Here is a 21,798-nt window from a genome sequence, read left to right as displayed (position 1 = left end):
GGTTTTCACCCTATTTAAAGGCCTTAACTCTCATTATTAGCCTCCCTCATCATCCCCTAGGTCCGGAGAAAACCCTAATCGTACCTCTTTCCCCATTTTGAGTGTGTGTGAGCTTAAAGAGTGTTCATTGGAGTTTTTCTTGAAGAAGTTTGAAGTTGGTGGTGCAATGTTACAGGGAGAAGCTTTGGATCCGGGATTTTTAGTATTGCTGTAGCCATTTGGAGGTATAAAGTCATCACCTTGGCCATTCCATTGCTAGATCTCTTCATTTGAGAGTTTGTTACCATTATTAGCTTAATTTGGAGTCAATGGATTTGAGCATGTCATGAAGCTAAGACTTTAGATCTGGACATCTCATGGCCTCCATAGACTTAAAGTTGCCAACTTTATCAAGTCTTGTCCCTACTTCATGCCCTAAGTCCATTAGTAAGCTTTGTTTGAGTGTTTTAGCTCTTGGATGCCTTGCAGAGATGTAAAGTTATCAAATTTACATGGTATCTTAACCCTAGGGGTCCAGATCCGTAGTTTGATACTTTAGATTCGATTGGAAGCGCCTGAATATGTTAAGAATAGAAAACTCGACGAGTTGTCCCGACAACTTGACGAGTTGGCTAGGGTTTTCCCCATTTTCTGAATATTGAAGGAACTCGACGAGTTACTAGATGCACTCAAGGATTTGGGTCAACATGGACTATTGACCTTAACTGTTGACTTTGACTTTCACAATGGTTGACCAAGTTTGACTTCTGGGTGTATTTTGGTAATTTAGGATTTTAATGAAGTGAGTCACATGGTGGTTGTAGGCAGTCGAGATCGGAGCTGAGAGTTGGGATTTGATCTTCTTGTTTCAGCACTACTTGTGAGGTGAGTTTTCCTCACTATAGTCAAGGGTCTAAGGCACCAAGGTCGACCCTTTGGATTGTTATCCTGTTTTGTTACAATTATGATTTGTTAGATCGGTATCATGGTAGATAGGATGTTTCTATGTTGTTATGATATGTTAGATCGGTATCCTGGTAGATAGGATGTTGCTATGCTTAGTGATGTGTAGATCGGTTTGAATGTCTGTAGGCTGTTATATGATTATCTGGTATATGTACATATGTGTGATTGGTGGTTGAGGCTTTACTGCTTTGTGCGTAAGCTAACAGACCAGGGAATTCCAAAACGATGGTTGAGGGCCGGGAGTATTCCATCCCGAGGATGATTGGACTCATAGTATGTTGGCATTCCAACCCGATGGTTGAGGGCCGAGAGTATTCCATCTTGAGGATGATTGGACTCATGGTATGGTTGAATTTCAACTCGATGGTTGAGGGTCGAGAGTATTCCATCCTGAGGATGATTGGACTCATAGTATGTTAGCACTCCACCTAGATGGTTGAGGGCCGAGGGTATACCATCTTGAGGATGATTGGACCCATAGTATATTGGCATTCTAACCTGATGGTTGAGGGCCTAGGGCATTCCAACCCGATGTTTGATTAGGCCCATAGTATGCTGTTATTATATTTATGTTTTTGTTGTGCGGGTATTTTGGGGGAACTCACTAAGCTTCTGGCTTATAGTTGTGGATTTTGTTTCAGGTTCCTCTGATGATCACGAGAAGGCGAAGGCTTGATCATGCACCTCCTCGTTTTTTGCGTTGTGATTTATGGGAAAACTCTGATATTGGATTATTTCTAAAAACATTTTGTAAACAATGGATAGTTTTGGAATGTTTGAAAAGTTAAAATTTTACATGAATTTTATGGATGTTACATTCTAAGGTTGTTATGTCATAAAAGTAGGATCTTGGTTGCTATCTTTCACCCATGCAAGATTTTTGGTCATTAGAGGATGTTATGGGACTAGGGTTTGATTAAGACGTTTATTAGGACCAGATCCGAGAAATAGATGGTTGGTCTTTATCGATTAAGGGTTAAAAATGGAAATGACTTAACAACATGGTATGTATGGAGTAAATTGGGCTACGCCAAGAGTAGCCTGATGATTCCCCAATCCTTCCATCTGAGGCTCTACGCAACACTTAAATCATGGTGTATGCAAGGTATAGCAGCAGAGAGTGTAATTAGTAAAAATTGGACTTTTGGTGAAGATAAGTGGGGTCTAGCCTTGGAAGGGTAAAATGGTCTTTTACCCTAGAAAGAGAAAATGTAATTAAGACCCTTGATTATGGATAACCACCTTAATTATTAAATAGGGTTTGGTTTCGGATATGTTTAGTAGGAGGGATTTGAGCATTGGGAGCTCGTGTGTGAGATCTATTTGTTTACCGATCAAGCTGACTCTTCTCACTATACTCGTGGGTCGAAGGCACCAATGCCAGCCCACTGTCGGGTGAAATAGACTCATCCGGTTGAAAAACATTGATTGAGTTGAAATAGACTCAGGGGTGAAATAGACCTGGGGGTAAAATAGACTCGTTATAGCATCGAGCTAACATGTATGTATGGTTTGTGATATTTTGCGGAACTTATTAGGCTTTGTGCTTATGGTTTCATGTTTATGCTTCAGGTACTTCTGGTTCAAAAGGGAAGACCTTGACGTGATTGCATCACAACCATCAATGTTCAACATTTGACTTGTCTTGTACTCTAATAACTAATTGATACATTTTTATACTTTTATTGGGTATTTGATATGAATGAATGGTTCTCTTGGGGTAAGTTAATGAATTTTTTTTATTATTTTTGAGACGTTAGAAGTTGGTATCAAAGTCTTGGTTTGAGGGATTCAGGCACACTTCCGGGTGTGTCTGAACTCAAACTGAGGATTTGATAATCTTTTTAAAAAAGAAATAAATCCACTAAAAATATTTCTATAAAGAAAAAGGGGTGTGATGCGTGCAATCATCCGCACTCGGGTAAGTGATTCATAAAATACTCATGCCTAAGTATTATGAATAGTATGCCTGTTATGTGAATTGCACGATAATGTAGGGCTAAGGATACCTTCAGGAATTGTATGCTAGAATTGATTGATTTGTGTGATGTCTTATGGTGTAGGGGATTAAATGCAATGTATTACTCGAGATTTATATCGGCTTGGTTAATTGCTAAATGTATGCTTTAAAATTGTATACAATTAGGATCATATAAACCTAGGATGACTGGTTTGGCATTATTTCTCATTCCTTGTCTGGTTGTGGGCTTAGGGTAGAATCATTTTTGTGACAATTGGTAAATTTTCGCAATCCACTGACATTAGAGATTAGCATCGACAAATGATGATAATAGAGCTTTTCATATTTCAGGAAAAAATATGATCAGTTAAGGTAAAAATTGAGTGAGCAAAAAGTTACACCGCTTAAATAATGGCCAGTGTATTTGGAAAGTACACAACAAAGTGATCCCAGAGATATAAGAGTTCTAAAAATCTGACTCCGATCGGAGGATTTATGATTTTATAAAAAGTAAAAATCAACTATGTTAACAACGCTATTAACGTCAAAATGGTAGAAAAAATCGGTTGAGCTTTCACTAACGTCGCTAAATGGAAAATCGTAATACTTCGAGATATAAAAACTTTAAAAAGAAAAAGGTAAAAAATGGAGTTCTTATGATGAAGATAAAATTTTTAGAAAAATATAAAATATATGCTAAAAATAAAAGTTAAAGTTTGGCAACGTAACCTTAAGGAAAGTTGTAGTACTAGTAGAGAGCTATACAAATATATAAAGATTGTAAGAAACAAGATTCATATAAGTAAGATATAAATTTTAATAAAAGATTTAGAGGAGCATGACATGCTCGACGCGCACGTCTGACACTCATATTCGTCGAGATTAGAGAGACGTGGACCATCAGAAGTGTGACGCATGGCAAACTCTAGATGGAGCCACGAGTCGACTGCACATTGCACATGAAGTGCGCCACGCACACGACCACAACAAATAGAGGTGATCACTTTCTAATTTCTGGACACACAAAACATTTTCTCTCTATCTCTCAAGGTATTTTGGAAGTCCTCCTAATGGTGTGAAGCTTCGGGTGCAGTAGCATTGATGCTTCTAATTACGCTACTAGAGTGAGTTCATGACCTCATTTTACTATTTTAAAAGTTTTATGAAGGGGGATACATACTTGTAAAACTGCTTAATCGAAATATATTTATATCCATATATATCAATCATTATAAAGAGCATGAAACCAGAGGATAATGTAGTTATAGACACTATACCTAGTTGCAAGCAATGATATTATGCCTAAGAGTTAGGATGTCCGATAATCTAGAAAGAGATATTACCTAGACGTTATAATGACCAATTTCCTAGGAAAACATAGTACCTAGAAGTAATGTTGGTCAAGTATAGGGATATGCAGTGTACCTAATCATCACTCTACCAAAATATCCAATATTCAAATTAACCATAACTAGGGTATATATGTATGGTAAACAATATATATTTATATATATATATATATATATATATATATATATATATATATATATGTATATATATATATATATATATATATATAGGGTTAGCTTCATGTGAAACCAGTATATTTTGCGAGACGGAGAGACGCAATCCTAGCCACTCATTTTGTAAATAAAAAAACATTTTTAAAATGTAAAATAATTGAAAATTTTTGAATTTTTTTTAATATTATTTTCATCATCTATATTTTCCAAAATAAATAAATAATTACTGTTATTGTTTTTGAAATATCTGTGAAATATTCTAGTAGAATATTAGAATATTCTAATATTCTAAAATCACATTATAATATTTACAGTATAATATTCTATTAGAATATTTCATGTATTTATAGTGTCTATATATATATATATATATATATATATATATATATATATATATATATATATATTTCATGGTTGAAGAAATCCGGATTAATCGGCTATTAGTCGTGGATTATTCGTTTGGCATTGTTCAACCGTCGAAGATTAGGGTATTGATCGGAAATTTAGGATTAATTTGGTTTGGTGGGTTAATCAGTCTTGGCGGGATTAATCGGTCAAAAAAATTAAAAAGGTAAAAAAAAAGTCAACAAAGTTAAAAAAATTCATAAAGTTCAAAATATCAACTTTTTTTTTTCTCTAAAATTTTCAAATTATCAAAATTTCAAATATTCTACAAAAATGTTTATATTTTCGTATTTTCAAAATTTCAAATTACAAAATTTCTTATTTTCTAATTTTGAAGTACTTGTTTTTCTTAAGATATATTAATATTTTATTAATTTTAATATTTTATTAATAATCTATGGTCCACGATTAATCTCCGGTCATGACTTATTAATCCATTAACAACAGTCGACCGTCGAGCTACTTTCGAACGATTTTTACAATATATATATATATATATATATATATATATAAACACACACACAGAGTGAGAGAGAGAGAGAGAGAGAGAGAGAGAGAGATAAGTACGTTCCGTTGAGATTAAAAATAAAATACAGATCTTCAAATTCAACCTTAGCCACATATTTCAAGTCAGCCGCTCTAACCCTCTGATGTACCGACGCGACTGGCCTGTTATAATCACAAATGATTATATAGCGTAGCCCGTTCCATTCTCCTCCGCCGCCATCCCCACCACCACAACTGCTACCGACACCACCACTATCACCACCTCTGACACCCGCCGACTCCACAACTGTCACCTTCGTCATTTATATCATCACCACCTCTGTCACAATAATTTTTTTGCCACAAACTATAATAATCATATATGATTACTCTGTTTGTCAACAAATATATATGCATAATCATTTATGATAACGCATACATTGTTGCTGTCTGGAATGTTAGAACGAAAAATGAGAAATATATGGTTCAGCTTGAATCTCAAGGTCTCTGTTTTTTTTAATCTCAATGGAACCATCCCATATATATATATATATATATATATATATATATATATATATATATATATATATATATAGATAAATAGTTTCAAATGTTTTTCACATCTATTGTGTGTTAGAATGCACCAATAGGAATTTAGTATTAATATATGTATATTAAATGTTATCCATACTTATAACTCATTTTTATGGAAACTATTTAAATTCGTCATTAATGTCAACAATAATATTATTTCAGAATAAATTCATATCTAGAAGAATGAGAGTGTATTCTAGTAGAATACACTCTCGTTCTTCATGTTCCATATAACTTTATTGTATTTTAAGTGATTGAGTCTTGAAACAAAGTACAAACTCATATATAAAAATCTAGATGCAAATTCATTCTGAAAGAATGTTATTGCTGGCATTAACGACGGATTTAATTAGTTTCTATAAAAAGAGAATTATAATTATGGATATCGTTTAATATATACATATAATTATGGAAATCATTTAATATCCATAATTATTTAATTTACTAAATTTCTATTGATGCATTCTAGCACACAATAAATGTAAAAAACAAAATAACCTAACCCTATATATATATATATATATATATATATATATATATATATATATATATATATATATATATATATATACAGTGCTAGGTTATTTTGTTTTCACTATCTAATGTGTGCATGCATGACTGATTCTGGACCAATTATTTTAGTTATTTTAAGGAAGTAATTAATGCATATTACATGTTGAAGATATAATAAATATTAATTACATCTTCATCATTTAATATGTATTAATGAGTTTCTTAAAATAACTAAAATGATTGGTCCAGAATCAGTCATAAATGCACACAATAGATAGTGAAAACATTTGAACCTAATTCTCTCTCTCTCTCTCTCTCTCTCTATATATATATATATATATATATATATATATATATATATATATATATATATATATATATATATATATAGAGAGAGAGAGAGAGAGAGAGAGAAAGACAGAGTTAGGTTCAAATGTTTTCACTATCTATTATGTGCATGTATGACTGATATATATATATATATATATATATATATATATATATATATATATATATATATATTCATTAAATTGCCATATGATCACACTAGTTAATTTTCCAAATCTATAAATTGAGCTGGATAATAACAATGTCAAAAATACAGCGACCTAATTATATACTATTATTTTTTAAATTAATTCAACTAGTCGACAATCAGATGATGCAAACGGATTGAGATTTATGGCATTTGAATTGAACTTTTTTGTTTCTGGAAGGCATGCCACACACTATGTCAGCCTTCATTGAAATTAAGAGTTTCTAGATCTCATTTATTAAATTATGTATGTTTTTTTGACTTAAAGATGGATACAAAAAACCTATTGCGTACGTATTTGGATAATAGAAAAGTCGTTTATATAACATTTTTTTTTGTATTAATAGTTCAAACCTAAAGTTGATCATATAAAAGCTGAAATTCACTACCTTAGATACAGTGATCGATAAATTGATTGTGAATGATTAAGTCATGTTTACTGAAAGCTAGATTTTATTTGTATAAAAGGGTTTTAAAAAGTAAGTAAATTTTTAAAAGATGTAAAGATACATATAATACAAAAGTTGAAAAGTTAAAGTTTATAAAACCTCTTAAAATCTATTTGAAGTATGAATTTTTTATTTAAGATAAAAGTTTTAAAAATGAATGATGTTATTTTTTCATTGTTCGATTTTTTTTTTAACATAGAATCTAAAATTTTATAAAATTTCGCTGCAGAACATAATATAGACTACATAAGAAAAACAGAAAACCAAAATACCTCAAAAATTAGAAAGATCTGAATTTGGAGCCTCATAAATGGATTTGAGTCAATCGGTTGAGCCAAACCATTAAGGTTAGTCGGTTACCATTTTTTTTACAGACATGCTAATTTGGTAGGATGGAACCAGAAAGAATTTCATATAACAAAAATAACGGTAAGCAACACTAATATTTAAAATTAAAAAAATAATAATAAAACAGCATAAGTATAGACAAATAATTAATAAAAAATAAAAAAAAAATTAAGAAAATAGGAAACAAATCTTATTTATATATTTGTCTTCTTTTATGATAGACTTGTATATATCATATAATTAATAAAAAAAAATCTCGAGTCTTTTTATTTATATATTTTTAGGTCTTATTTTTCTCATAAAAACCGCATATATATATATATATATATATATATATATATATATATATAGAGAGAGAGAGAGAGAGAGAGAGAGAGAGAGAGAGAAAGTATTATTTAAGAACTCATAGTTTTTCGAAAACCAGAGAATTAAAGGTGGAGCGTTAGATCAAAAAAACTGAAGGTTGTGATTAAAGATGACATTTTGTAAATAAGTTGAAAAACCGAGCAACGGGGACATCGAAATTAACTGGCATTAAGGGCATTTTAGGATTAAAAATTTGACTCCATAAACACGTCTCCTAATCTCTATTCCCTATCAAATCTCACACACTCGCTCTCTCTCACGCACACAAATACATACGTCTTCATCTTTTCAGATGCAGGTCAACAATTGATTCAGTTTTCATGGTCGTTGTTCATCAATCGGTGAGTGCTTCCTCGCATCATTTCGTTGTCGCTTCAATGGAGGATAACGACTACAAAGACAAATGACCCTAACCCATCCGACATCGTAGCGCTACCACCAATCGGAAGTCGTAAGAAGACTGGAAGACTGCTCTGAGCCCTAACGTCTCGAAATTGTAGGTTTGAGTCTCTTTTCTCTTCTTTCAACATATAGAATACTAGATATGTAAGCACATTCTCCTAGTTTCATCGATTTTGATAGTTCATAGAAAAAACCTTCTTACAAAGCTTTGTTCAACTCAGATGCTAATATGAATCCAACTTCCTCTTTCTGCGTAACCAATCTTATCACTTACGATTAATCGTTCGGTGGCGGATCAACGAATTACTCTTAGTCACGTCACACTGAAAATGATCTCCAGCAGAGCCGGACGATGGTGTCATTGTCGCCTTCATCAGATAATGGAATATGATAGGTGCTCAAAATCTCATATAATCGATCAATTTCTAGTGTTTAATCATCAATCTGTTTGTGTTGGATTTCTCTTCTTCATATGCTGTTTCATTCATACATGACAAAGGATAATAGTGTTTTAAATCTCATATAATCAACCAAATTATACTATTTTGGTTTTTGTTCATTGTTTTTTAATCAATTTACTAAATCGTCGTTACCATTTGCAATATAGAGTGTTGTGTTGATTGATTATGATTTATGAAACCATAGATATCCGATGAAGTGAAAGTTACATTTGCTTCAGATGACTGCAAAATATGAACCTTCTGAAAGTATGTTGATGCAGTCTTCCTTTTGTTTTTTTAGCCTTTTGAAGTTCCTATTCCTAAGGCAACTAAAGGTGAACTTCTATTAAAATTGTAGGCAAATAGCCTAAATCCATTCGATTGGAAGATACAAAAAGGCATGTTACGCCCCTTTTTACCACTCAAATTCCCTTAGATACCAGGTATGTATGTATGTAGTAAAATCAATCATGTTATAATTGTTTTTGCAAATTACACAAACACCTTATCTCAGAATATATGATTTCAAAATCTAAAAATGTATATGTCTTTGTTACAACAGCTACTGATGTAACAGGAGAAGTATTAGATGTTGGTAAGTTTATATTCTAAATTTATATTTTATTATCAAGAAAATATCATTATATTCAAAGTATCTTGTTATTTCCCATTTAGGTTTGTACATGAGCCAAGAGTGAAAAACAATCAAAGTTAGCAACACAAAAGGTACATGAATATTATTATTATAATCTTTTTATTTAAAAAAGTGCAAAATCTTTACAAACATTCTAATATTTAAATTATTTTTTGACATAAACTAAATATATAGTGCACTAATAGTCACCATCTGCTTCTATAGTATTCTATTTTGGAATTTGTGTTTTGGAATTCAACAAATCTCATATCGTTATAGAAAAGAAATCACATGTAACTCACATATAGATCACATGTAAATCACAAGTGAATCACATATCAATTACATGTTATTCACATGTAAATAACATGTAATTTACATATGGATCACATGTGATTCACATGTAAATCATAAGTGATTCAGATTTGAATTACATATAAATTACAAGTGATTCACATATAAATCACAAGTGATTCACATAAAAATCACAAGTGATTAACATGTAAATCACAAGTGATTCACATATGAATCATATGTAATTCACATATAAAATCACATGTAAATCACAAGTGAATCCCATATGAGTTAAATATGAATCACAAGTGATTCACATAAGAATTTCATGTGATTCACATATAGATCACAAGTGAATCATATAAGAGTTACATGTGATTCACATGTAATTCACATATGAATTACATGAGATTCATATGTAAATCACATGTAATTCACATGTGAATCTTACAAGATATATACAAGTGTATTTTTTTGAGTGTTCCTGCACTAATACAAATTTTTTAATTTTCTTGTAGATTTTGAAGAATTTTTGGAAAATATTGAAGAAGTGAAAAGTGATAAATTGACGAAAATATGGAAATATTGACACGAAGAAGTTAAACCTCATTGAAATTTTGTAGCATTTTTTGTTTTTTATATTTTATTTTGTAGCAAACAAAATACTTGTACTATTGTGTTTATATATTGGTAAATAAAAATGAGTATTTTTACGATATAATTATTAATTTTATAGTATAAAAAATATGAATATATGCATTAGAAAAACTATGCATATAAGTACTTATTTTTTTTTAAACGCAGTTTTTTTTAAATATGCAGTTTTTTTTTGAAAAAAAATATAACTTTCTTTAAAAACTTGAAGTGTTTTTATTAAAAAATATAGTTTTTTTTAAACTAATTACAGTTTTTTTTTTTTTTTAAATTCACTTTTCTTTACAAAAATTGCAGTTTTTTTGAAAAAAAAAATGCAATTTTTTTGAAAAACAAAATGCAGTTTTTTTTTAAATCGCAGTTTTTAAAAAAATATATATATAGTTTTTTCTTTTTTCTTTTTAAAAATACATGTTTTCTATAAAAAAAATTAAAAAATCTGCATTTAAAAAAAACAAAAAAAATACAATTTTTAAATAAAATCTGAAAATTTGATTTAAGATGTAAATTTTTAAAAATTTATATTAATATATTAAATAACACAAAAAATTCAATATTAAATGAGATTGGTAAGATGACGATCATGTCCTTAACGAATTACTTTTGATCCAACGCTCCACATTTATTTGTTAGGTTCTCGGGTAACTTTGAGTTCTCAACCGATTTCAACCATATATATATATATATATATATATATATATATATATATATATATATATATATATATATATATATATATATACATACATACGATTAGGTTTATGTGAGACCACTATATTTTTGTGAGACAGGGAGACGCAATCATAGTCATTCATTTTGTTGATGATAAAAACTTTTTTTAAAATGCAAAATAATTGAAAATTTTCGAATTTTTTTTAAATATTATTTTCGTCATCTATATTTTCCAAAAAAATTAAAAAATTAAAAAAACTACCCTATTTTTTGAAATATTTGTGAAATATTCTAGTGGAATATTAGAATATTCTACTGACAAATCTAGTAGAATATTAGAATATTCTAATATTCTAAAAATAATAATAGAATATTTACAGTGTAATATTCTATTAGAATATTTTACGTATTTTTAAAAAAAAAATTGTAATTTTTTTAGGCAAATAAAATGACGAAAATAATAATTAATTTTTTTTCGGATTTTTCCTTTTATTTTGGTTTTTAAAATTATTTTTAGATTGCGTCTCACTGTCTCACAAAATTATTATGGTCTCAAGTAATCCTAAACCTATATATATATATATATATATATATATATATATATATATATATATATATATATATATATAATCTTTTGAGAACTCATAGTTTATCGAGAACTAAATATTCAACATTAGAGCAAAATTAACTCATTAAAGGCATGATCATACTGTTTATCTATCTCCTGTAATTATTAAACATTAATAGTGTAAGCGGTGATGCTTAGTGAGTTCAATAATAGATACAATATAATGTTATGTCATATATATACTTCAATATGGCAGAAGCAAAGAGAAACAAGGAACAACAAAGGCATATGTGAATCATGTGTTAAGCTTTCCATATCATTCAATGAGACATAACAACTTCCATACTTGATACACATCAATAAAGCTTTGGCCCAAATAGCAGGGAAGACATAATATTTCTGATTAACATCTTGGTAGATTTTAGGCTTATAGACCTATCTAACCATTTGTCAATGCCATAGAATAGAAGTCATTCTCTTACGGAGACATGCTTTACATAACCAGAGGCTACGTACCAGTACTGATGTGAATCTAAGTCCTTTCACTGATCACATGGTCAAAGGTATTACTTTTGCTATAAAAATAGCTAATAAAATAACATGGGAAAATAAATCGGAATAATAACACTGAAAATCACATAGCACATATAAAACATAACATACAAGTGTTCCTATATATTAAACTCACCTTGAATTAACCGGGGGTTAAAATAATAATTTGGGCAGCACTTCGGCTTTAAATATGCCTTTCTATGTTGAAAACCGGGAGCTTAATTGAAAACCGGGAGCTTAATTGAAAACCGGGCTCTGCGAAGGTAGGGCTTCAAAACCAAAAAGATAAATTTTTCGGTCTTCACGGGTACTTCGGGGCGTGTTTCGGGTGCTAAAATTGATACCGGGGCTTCGGGGGATGTCAAAATAGCAAAAATATGAAATTTGGGGTGAAAAATGGCAATTTTTAAACTTTACCCGAGAGATCTTGTAATTCTCCTATTTATAGGGGAGGCACGAAGGTCGGCTGAGAATGGAGGAGCCAGTAGCGAAGACACGCGGCTGCTGGAGCGAAGGCCACGAAGCGAGAAGGGACAGATGGCAGCAGCAGGAGCGAGGGGCTCCGGGTGGCTTCGCATGCGAGGGGCCAGCGAGGCTCGGAAGACGACACGTGCCGCACCTCGGACAAGACACGACTCGGTGATGCAGCTGCTTCGAACGAGGTGACGTGGCTAATTTCGGACCATCCATGCGAGATTCGACCTTATCCATGCGAAATTTCTCGGAAATTGAGCCCAAAACTTATAAAATCCATAACTTTCGCATACGGGCTCCGTTTTTGACGTTCTTTGTATGCACTCGTAGGCAAGAATATATTCTACAACTTTCGTTTAGACATTGTCACCTAATTTTGACTTTATTCTTAATATTATTTTTTTTAACAGACCGGGACAGGAAGATCTGTTAAAAATTCATAACTTCTTCATCCGACATCCGTTTTCGTCAGACTTTTTACCGTTGTTCTAATATTGACGAGACCTTCGATTCTCATTTAGGTTGTGTTGGCTAAAAATCACTTGATCTAAAATTCGAGTTTTTAGTTGTCTACTGCTAAGCTGAAACTTAGAAAAATCATAACTTGCTCATACGAAGTCAGATTTTGACGTTCTTTTTATCGAACTTCTCGGTTTAAAGAATACTACAACTTTAATTTAGATTACCAAGGCTAAAAAGTAGTTTATCAAAAACTCACATTTTACGTCATTCGGCGCCGTGCCGGTTTTGTCGCGGATCTTCGACTGGTCACAACTTCTTCGTTATAACTCGGATTTCGACTAGGTTTTCGCCTACAAGTTTCTAAGGAAATTATCTAAAAACTTAAATAATAAAATTTTACTTATTTCAAATTTTTATATTTTCACTAAATTTTCACTATTTGGCTATTAATTGGAATCTTATAAGACTTCTAATATTTTATGAGTGACTCTAAACATAGTTTTACTTTATTTATAGTAAAAACTATCTGTTAGAACTCAACACTCAATATTATTCACCTTTAATAATTACATAACATGATAACAGAACGTGTATGTTACAAATACCTCCTCCTTTTGAGGATTTCGTCCCCGAAATTACATCGATTAAAATAAATAGGGATATTTTGCTCTTATCTCATTCTTATTTTCCCAAGTATAATTTGGGCCTCGATGGTGTTTCCACTTGACAAGCACCAACTCTATTTCTTTAATACTTAGATTAGTTGTTCTTTCATTCACGATCTCTTCAGGCTCTTCGACATATCTTAACTTATTATCCAATTTCACCTCGGATAAAGGAACTGTCTCATCGTAGATGGTCAAGCATTTGTGCAGATAACTCACATGAAACACATCATGAATACCTGCCAAATCTTCAGGCAATTCTAAGCGGTATGCTTGCTTTCCAATTCTCTAGATGATTTTGAAAGGTGCAACAAATCTAGGACTCAAATTTCCTTTCTTCCCAAATCTCATAAGGCCTTTCCATGGGGATACCTTCAGCATCACGAAATCACCCACTTGGAATTCTATGGGTCGTATTCTCTTTTCTGTATAGGACTTCTGTCGTTCTTGGGCCGCTTTCATTCCTTATCGTATGATTTGAATCTTGTTGGTGATGTCTTGAATCATTTCAGGGCCTCCAAGGATCTTATGTCCTACATCACGCCAACATAATGGTGTACGGCATTTGCGACCATATAATCCTTCATATGGTGGCATTTTGATTGAAGAGTGGTAACTGTTATTATAAGAAAATTCGACAAGAGGCAAGTTTTATCCCAATTACCACCGAACTCCAAGACACATGCACGAAGCATATCTTCTACTGTTTGGATTGTTCTCTCTGTCTGACCGTCTGTCTGGGGATGATAAGCTGTGCTGAGGGCAACTCGAGATCCTAATTCACGTTGCATACTCACCCAAAAATGAGAAGTAAAACGAGTATCATGATCGGAAATGATCTTTAGTGGCACACCATGTCTTGCAACAATTTCATCCAAGTATACTTGTGCGTATTTCTACATTGGAGTCGTTTCACACATGGCGAGAAAATGTGCACTCTTAGTCAGGCGGTCGACGATTACCCAAATGCTATCATGATGTCTAGTAGTCTTTGGCAATTTGGTAATAAAATCCATCGACAGCTCTTCCCATTTCCATATAGGAACACTAAGACTTTTTGGAGTTCTGTAAGGCTTTTGGTGCTCTATTTTGACTTGTAAGCATACTAAGCATTCCTGTACATATCTTCCAATGTCTCTCTTTAATCCAGGCCACCAATAATCAGCTCTTACATCATAGTACATTTTACTTGTACCAGGATGTATTGACAGTTTAAACTTATTAGCTTCATCTAAAATCTTATGTCTTAATCCATCAATCTTTGGAATCCATAGCCGATTCTTAAATACTTTTAATCCTTGTGGATCATCAGGTAAAACATCAGCATAATGTATCATCCCTTCTTTCTTGACATTTTTAGGATTTAAGGCCTCATCTTGCCACTTCTCTAGTTCATCAAGAATAGTGAACTTCACCGTAGTGTGAGTAATAGTATAGCACATACTATTATGATAAACCTTCCTGCTAAGTGCACATGTAACCACATTAGCCTTTCCAGGATGGTATAGGATTTTGCAGTCATAGTCTTTGATCAACTCCATGGCTCGTTGCTGTCTCATATTTAGATTTTGCTGACTGAATATATACTTGAGACTCTTGTGGTCGGTAAACAATTGGCATTTCGTACCAAAAAGATAATGTATCCAAAGTTTTAGGGAAAATACCATTGCAGCGAGTTCGAGATCATGGGTGGGATAATTCTTTTCATAATCTTTCAGTTGTCTTGTGGCATAGGCTATCATTTTACCACGTTGCATCAACACACAACCGAGTCCCAATCTTGAAGCATCACTATACACGGAGAAATCATCATCACCTTCTAGAAGTGATAAGATGGGAGCATGAGTCAATAGATCTTTTAAAGTCGAGAAAGCTTTTTCTTGGGCTTCACCCCATTCGAACTTTGCTTCCTTTCGAGTAAGACTAGTGAGAGGTACAACTATACGAGAAAAGTCTTTAATGAATCTTCGGTAATAACCAGCAAGACCCATGAAACTATGAATTTCGGAAGCATTACAGGGCACTTCCCAATTTTGAATGGCTTTGATTTTGGTAGGATCTACGGATACACCATCACTAGAAATAACATGGCCGAGAAATTGAACTTGCCGAAGCCAAAATTCACATTTCGAGAATTTAGCATAAAGTTTCTCCTTTCGAAGAAGTTATAAGATTTCACGAATATGAACGGCATGATCAGCTTCAGACTTGGAATAGACTAGAATATCATCAATGAATACGATGACAGACTTATCGAGCATTGGGCGGCATACTCGATTCATCATATCCATGAATACATCAGGAGCATTTGTCAAACTGAATGGCATGACAAGGAATTTGAAATGCCAATAACGAGTACGGAAAGCAGTCTTCGGTACATCCTGCTCTTGTACTTTCAACTGATGATAGCTAGATCTCAAATCAATCTTTAAGAAATAGCTAACACCCTGAAGTTGATCGAACAAATCGTCGATGCGAGGTAGTGGGTACTTGTTCTTAATAGTCACCTTATTCAGCTCACGATCATCAATGCACATCCACATTGATCCGTCCTTCTTCTTGACAAACAATACCGGAGCACCCCATGGAGTGGTACTCGGTCGAATAAAGCCTTTGTCTAGTAATTCCTGTAGTTGGATCATCATTTCTTTCATTTCGGCTGGCGCAAGACGATAAGGAGTCTTTGCAATCGGAGCAGTACCAGGCACAAGGTCAATTCAAAATTCTACTTGCCTGTCCGGAGGAAGTCCAGGCAGATCATCGGGGAAAATATCAGGATATTCATTGACAATGGGAACATCATTTACAGTTTTATTCTCCTTTCTTGAGATGTCAACTGTATAGGCCAGATAGATAGGGCAACCTTTCGATATAAATTTACGAGCTTTGAGGAAAGAGATTATTTTTAAGGTCCTTTGCTCACCGTAGACATGAATAGGATCTTCCCCTTCAATAGGAATGCGTACCATCTTTTCATAACACAAGAGTTCTGCATGGTTCTTTGACAACCAATCCATGCCGAGAATAATATTGAAGTTGGGCAAGGAGATAGGGATTAGGTTAGCAAGAAAATTATAGCCTCCAATTCTATGACACAATCCCTATAGATTTTATCAGCAAGTAATGATATACTTCCCACAATATCTATGTGAAATGCTTGCGCGAGTGCATAGCAAGCAGTTTGAAAAGAATGTGCAAATTCATAAGATACAAAAGAATCCGAGGCACCAGAATCAAATAAGATGTGAGCAGGTCTAGAGTTGACAAGAAATGTACCCGTCACAACATTCGGGTCCTCGTGTGCTTCCTCAGTGGTAATCTGGAATGCACGACCCTTAGCTTTTGGCACCTCCTCCTTTTTAGCTAGAGTACCCTTTGATTGTTGCACGGGGACTTGACTTCTCGTCAGTTGTTGAACAGAAGCTTGACTTCCCGTCACTTGGCTGGTAAGAGTAGGGCAAAAACGCTTCTTGGGCCAGTAATACCACATGCATAGAAAGTCACACCCTTCCTTGGGCAAGCTGGCTTTATATGCCCAGTTTCTACACATCCATAGCAGACAATGGATTCCTTGTCTATTTTGCATTGACCCGGATGATTCCTTCCATAAACGCGACATGAAGGCGATTGAATAGAAAAAGATTATGACCTGACGCGGCCACAAAAAGCACTCTGAGATTGCGCTTGCTTGCTAGGATCAGCTCGAACAGATTGAGTTGGTGGAATAGTGAAAACATGATTAGTTCTTTTAGTACGTGGATGCTTTGGAACAGTAAGAGTGGCACCACGTATCTCTTAGTCATGATCACGCCTTCAAGCATACTCAACAACTTTATCAAATGACAGAACATCCCGATTGGCTACAAAATCATGGATTTCATGTCGTAGTCCCCCCATGAATAACTGAATTTTCTCATCTTCAGTTGGAATACACTTTGCAACAAACCGTGCTTTTTGATTGAATTGAGTTTCATACTCATTTACAGTCATTCCTCCTTGTTTAAGCTCGAGGAATTCCTTCTCCTCATATTTAGAGGACAATACTTCTATAGCACACGAGTTTTGAACAACTCCTAGGATAAATACTCATGGTCATATCCGCTGAGAGCTTCATATGTTGCTTCCGACCAGACCAAGGCTTCTCCGATGAGAGACACAAAATAATTTCTCGGTGTTCTGAATCCATGTTAGAACAACTATGGGATTAAGGACACCAGAAAACTCCGTAGCACCACTACTCTTGAAATCTTTGAACGAGGGACGCTTCACCTTTCCGTTTGAAGATTCTCCAGTGGCTTTCTCTTTTCCTTTATCACCATTCTTTTTGTGTTCTTCGAGAATTTGTCGAATAATGCCTGTAAGTTTACCCAAGAGTCGCTCCTCACGATGAGATACTGGAGTATTCACTTCCTCGGGTTGAGGACCTCCACCAACCTCAGGGGTATGGCTACTTACTTGTTCAGCCATCGTTCTGAAATTTAGGAGTAATATAGTATTTTAGAATATTAGGATTTATTTAAGCCTAATACTTCACTTAAGTCTTTCATATGGTTTGTATCTATATACTTATAAAGATCCAGTTCATATATTGAACTTCCAATAGTTTAAGTCTAAATACCAATCCGTGGCATTTAGTTCACTTAAACTACTGCTCTGATACCAAGACTGAAAGACCCCAACTTTCATATTTCTGAAAGACCCAAACTTTCTTACTTCACAATATTATTACTCCAAAACATGCTAATTGCATATTCATAAAAGCAATATTTTACATTGATAAAGAGGTTATAAACTACTGGATAGAAACCGACTATTACAAAGTGTTATATATTACATAACTACCTAGGATATTGTAATTTATACAAACATAAACTGAGGTACAAAGTACAATTACAAACTATTCTAAATCTTCGAACAGTATACGATCATACTGTTTATTTATCTCCTGTAATTATTAAAGATTAATAGGGTAAGCGTTGACGCTTAGTGAGTTCAATAATAGATACAATATAACATTATGTCATATATATATATATATATATATATATATATATATATATATATACACTTCAATATGGCAGAAGCAAAGTGAAACAAGGAACAACAAAGGCATATTTGAATCATGTGTTAAGCTTTCCATATCATTCAATGACTTGATTCAAAGATATACAATCAATGAGACATAACAATTTCCATACTTGATATACATCAATAAAGCTTCGATCCAAATGGCACGGAAGACATAAGATTTCTGATTAACATCTTGGTAGATTTTAGGCTTATAGCCTCGTCTAACCATTTGCCAATACCATAGAATAGAAGTAATTCTCTTACAGAGACATGCTCTACATGGCTAGAGGCTACGTGCTAGTACCGATGTGAATCTAAGTCCTTTCACTGATTACATGGTCAAAGATATTACTTTTGCTATAAAAATAGCGAATGTAAAACATATAAAACATAACATACAATTGTTCCTATATATTAAACTCACCTTGAATTAACCGGGGGTCAAAATAGTAATTCGGGCAGCACTTCGGCTTTAAATATGACTTTTTATGTTAAAAACCGAGAGCTTAATTGAAAATCAGGCTCTGCGAAGGTAGGATTTCAAAACCAAAAAGATAACTTGTTAGGGCTTCACGGGTACTTCGGCGCGTGTTTCGGATGCTTAAATTGATATCGGGGCTTCGGGGGATGTCAGAATAGAAAAATATGAAATTTTGGGTGAAAATGGCAATTTTTAAACTTTAACCGGGAGATCTCGCAGGTCTCCTATTTATAGGGGAGGCCCGAAGGTCGGATGAGAAGGGAGGAGTCAGCAGCGAAGACATGCGGCTGTTGGAGCGAAGGCTACGAAGCGAGAAGGGACAAATGGCAGCAGCAGGAGCGAGGCGCATGGCAGCAGCGAGGGGCTCCGGGTGGCTTCGCATGTGAGGGGCCTGCGAGGCTTGGAAGGCGACACGTGCCGCACCTCGGACGGGACACGACTCGGTGACACAGCTGCTTCGGACGAGGTGACGTGGCCAATTCTGGACCATCCATGCGAGATTCGACCTTATCCATGCGAAATTTCTCGGAAATTAAGTACAAAACTTCTAAAATCCATAACTTTCGCATACAGGCTCTATTTTTGACATTCTTTATATGCACGCATAGGAGATAATATATTCTACAACTTTCATTTAGACATCGTCACCTAATTTTGCCTTTATTTTTAATATTACTATTTTTAACAGACCGGTACAGGAAAATCCGTTAAAAATTCATAACTTCTTCATCTGACATCCGTTTTCGTCAGACTTTTTACTGTTGTTCTACTATTGACGAGACCTTCGATTCTCATTTAGGTTGTGTTCGCTTAAAATCACTCGATCTAAAATTCGAGTTTTTAGTTGTCTACTGCTAAACTGAAACTTAGAAAAATCATAACTTATTAATACGAAGTCAGATTTTGTCCTTCTTTTTATCGAACTTCTCGATTTAACGAATGCTACGACTTTCATTTAGATTACTAAGGCTAAAAAGTTGTTTATCAAAAACTCACTTTTTACATCATTCGACGTCGTGCCGATTTTGTCGCGGATCTTCGATTGGTCATAAGTTCTTCGTTATAACTTGGATTTCAATGAGGTTGTCGCCTATAAGTTTCTAACGAAATTATCTAAAAATTTAAATAATAAAATTTTACTGATTTCAAATTTATATATTTTCGCTAAATTTTCACTATTTGGCTATTAATTGGAATCTTATAAGACCTCTAATAATTTATGAGTGATTCTAAACATAGTTTTACTTTATTTCTAGTAAAAACTATCTGTTAGAAATCAACACTCAATATTATTCGCCTTTAATAATTACATAACACGATAACAGAACGTGTATGTTACAACAAGGCTTCAAATTCCAATACAAGCCTCTACCAAATAAGAAAAGAAAACATGACAAGACAATATAGCGATCTATGAATCTTGATTCTTTAATAGTCTTCAAAATCTAGGATAAAGGAATGAGAAACATCACTTGATCGAGAGTTGCCTAAAAGTTAGAGTCAATCAAAGCGCCATGGTCATTAGTAGAACTTATGGGATCCTCGTCCTAAAGTTCATCAATGGCTAAAAATGATGTACCAACTTTCATATTTGTACCACAAGCTTCATTAAAAATCACCAATTTGATAAGTCACAATCCAATTTCGAATGGCCATATCAAATTATCCCTATTTTTATAATAATAAAAAATGATTATAAAACCTTCAAATGGTCATGAGATTGATCTTGAATCGGATAAATAAGTCATATAATCCCCTCGACAAAATAAAATAAACTTTAAAGCTTGAAATCCGAAATAGTCGACAAAAAATTTGACATCTTGCGAAACTCAACCTTCCGACCCGCCATGACTTGTTGGAATCCAATACTTACTGTTCATGAAAATATCCATGAATAATTTCAATTTTTGCTCATCAGCCTTTAAATTCGTAACCATTTTGGAATTTGAATTTAAATTGTCATGTTGCTGAAGTTATAGGGACGCAACGTGTAACTTGAAGTTGGAGTTGGATTCTCCCTGGTTATCTTGATGAAAGGCAACAATCATGATAGGAACAGTCTTAGCTTGAGGAGGTGACGCTGGCTTTAGAGAATTGACATCTTGAATCATTGGCTCAGTAGTTTCCACAATAGGAGGGGTTAACCCACGTTGTGAAACATCATCAATAGAGGAAGATGATGAAGAGGTAATTGAAAAACAAATGTGCTTGTTCATCCTTATAGGCAACTTAATTTTCTTAGTAAAGTCTTCTCCCATATCAACTTTTTATTCTTCTTCATCTTTATTAGTGTCTTCTTCCTCATC

Source organism: Lactuca sativa, chromosome 8 (assembly GCF_002870075.4).
Source record: "Lactuca sativa cultivar Salinas chromosome 8, Lsat_Salinas_v11, whole genome shotgun sequence".
Lineage (NCBI taxonomy): Eukaryota > Viridiplantae > Streptophyta > Magnoliopsida > Asterales > Asteraceae > Lactuca > Lactuca sativa.
Note: the sequence above shows the minus strand (reverse complement) of the source record.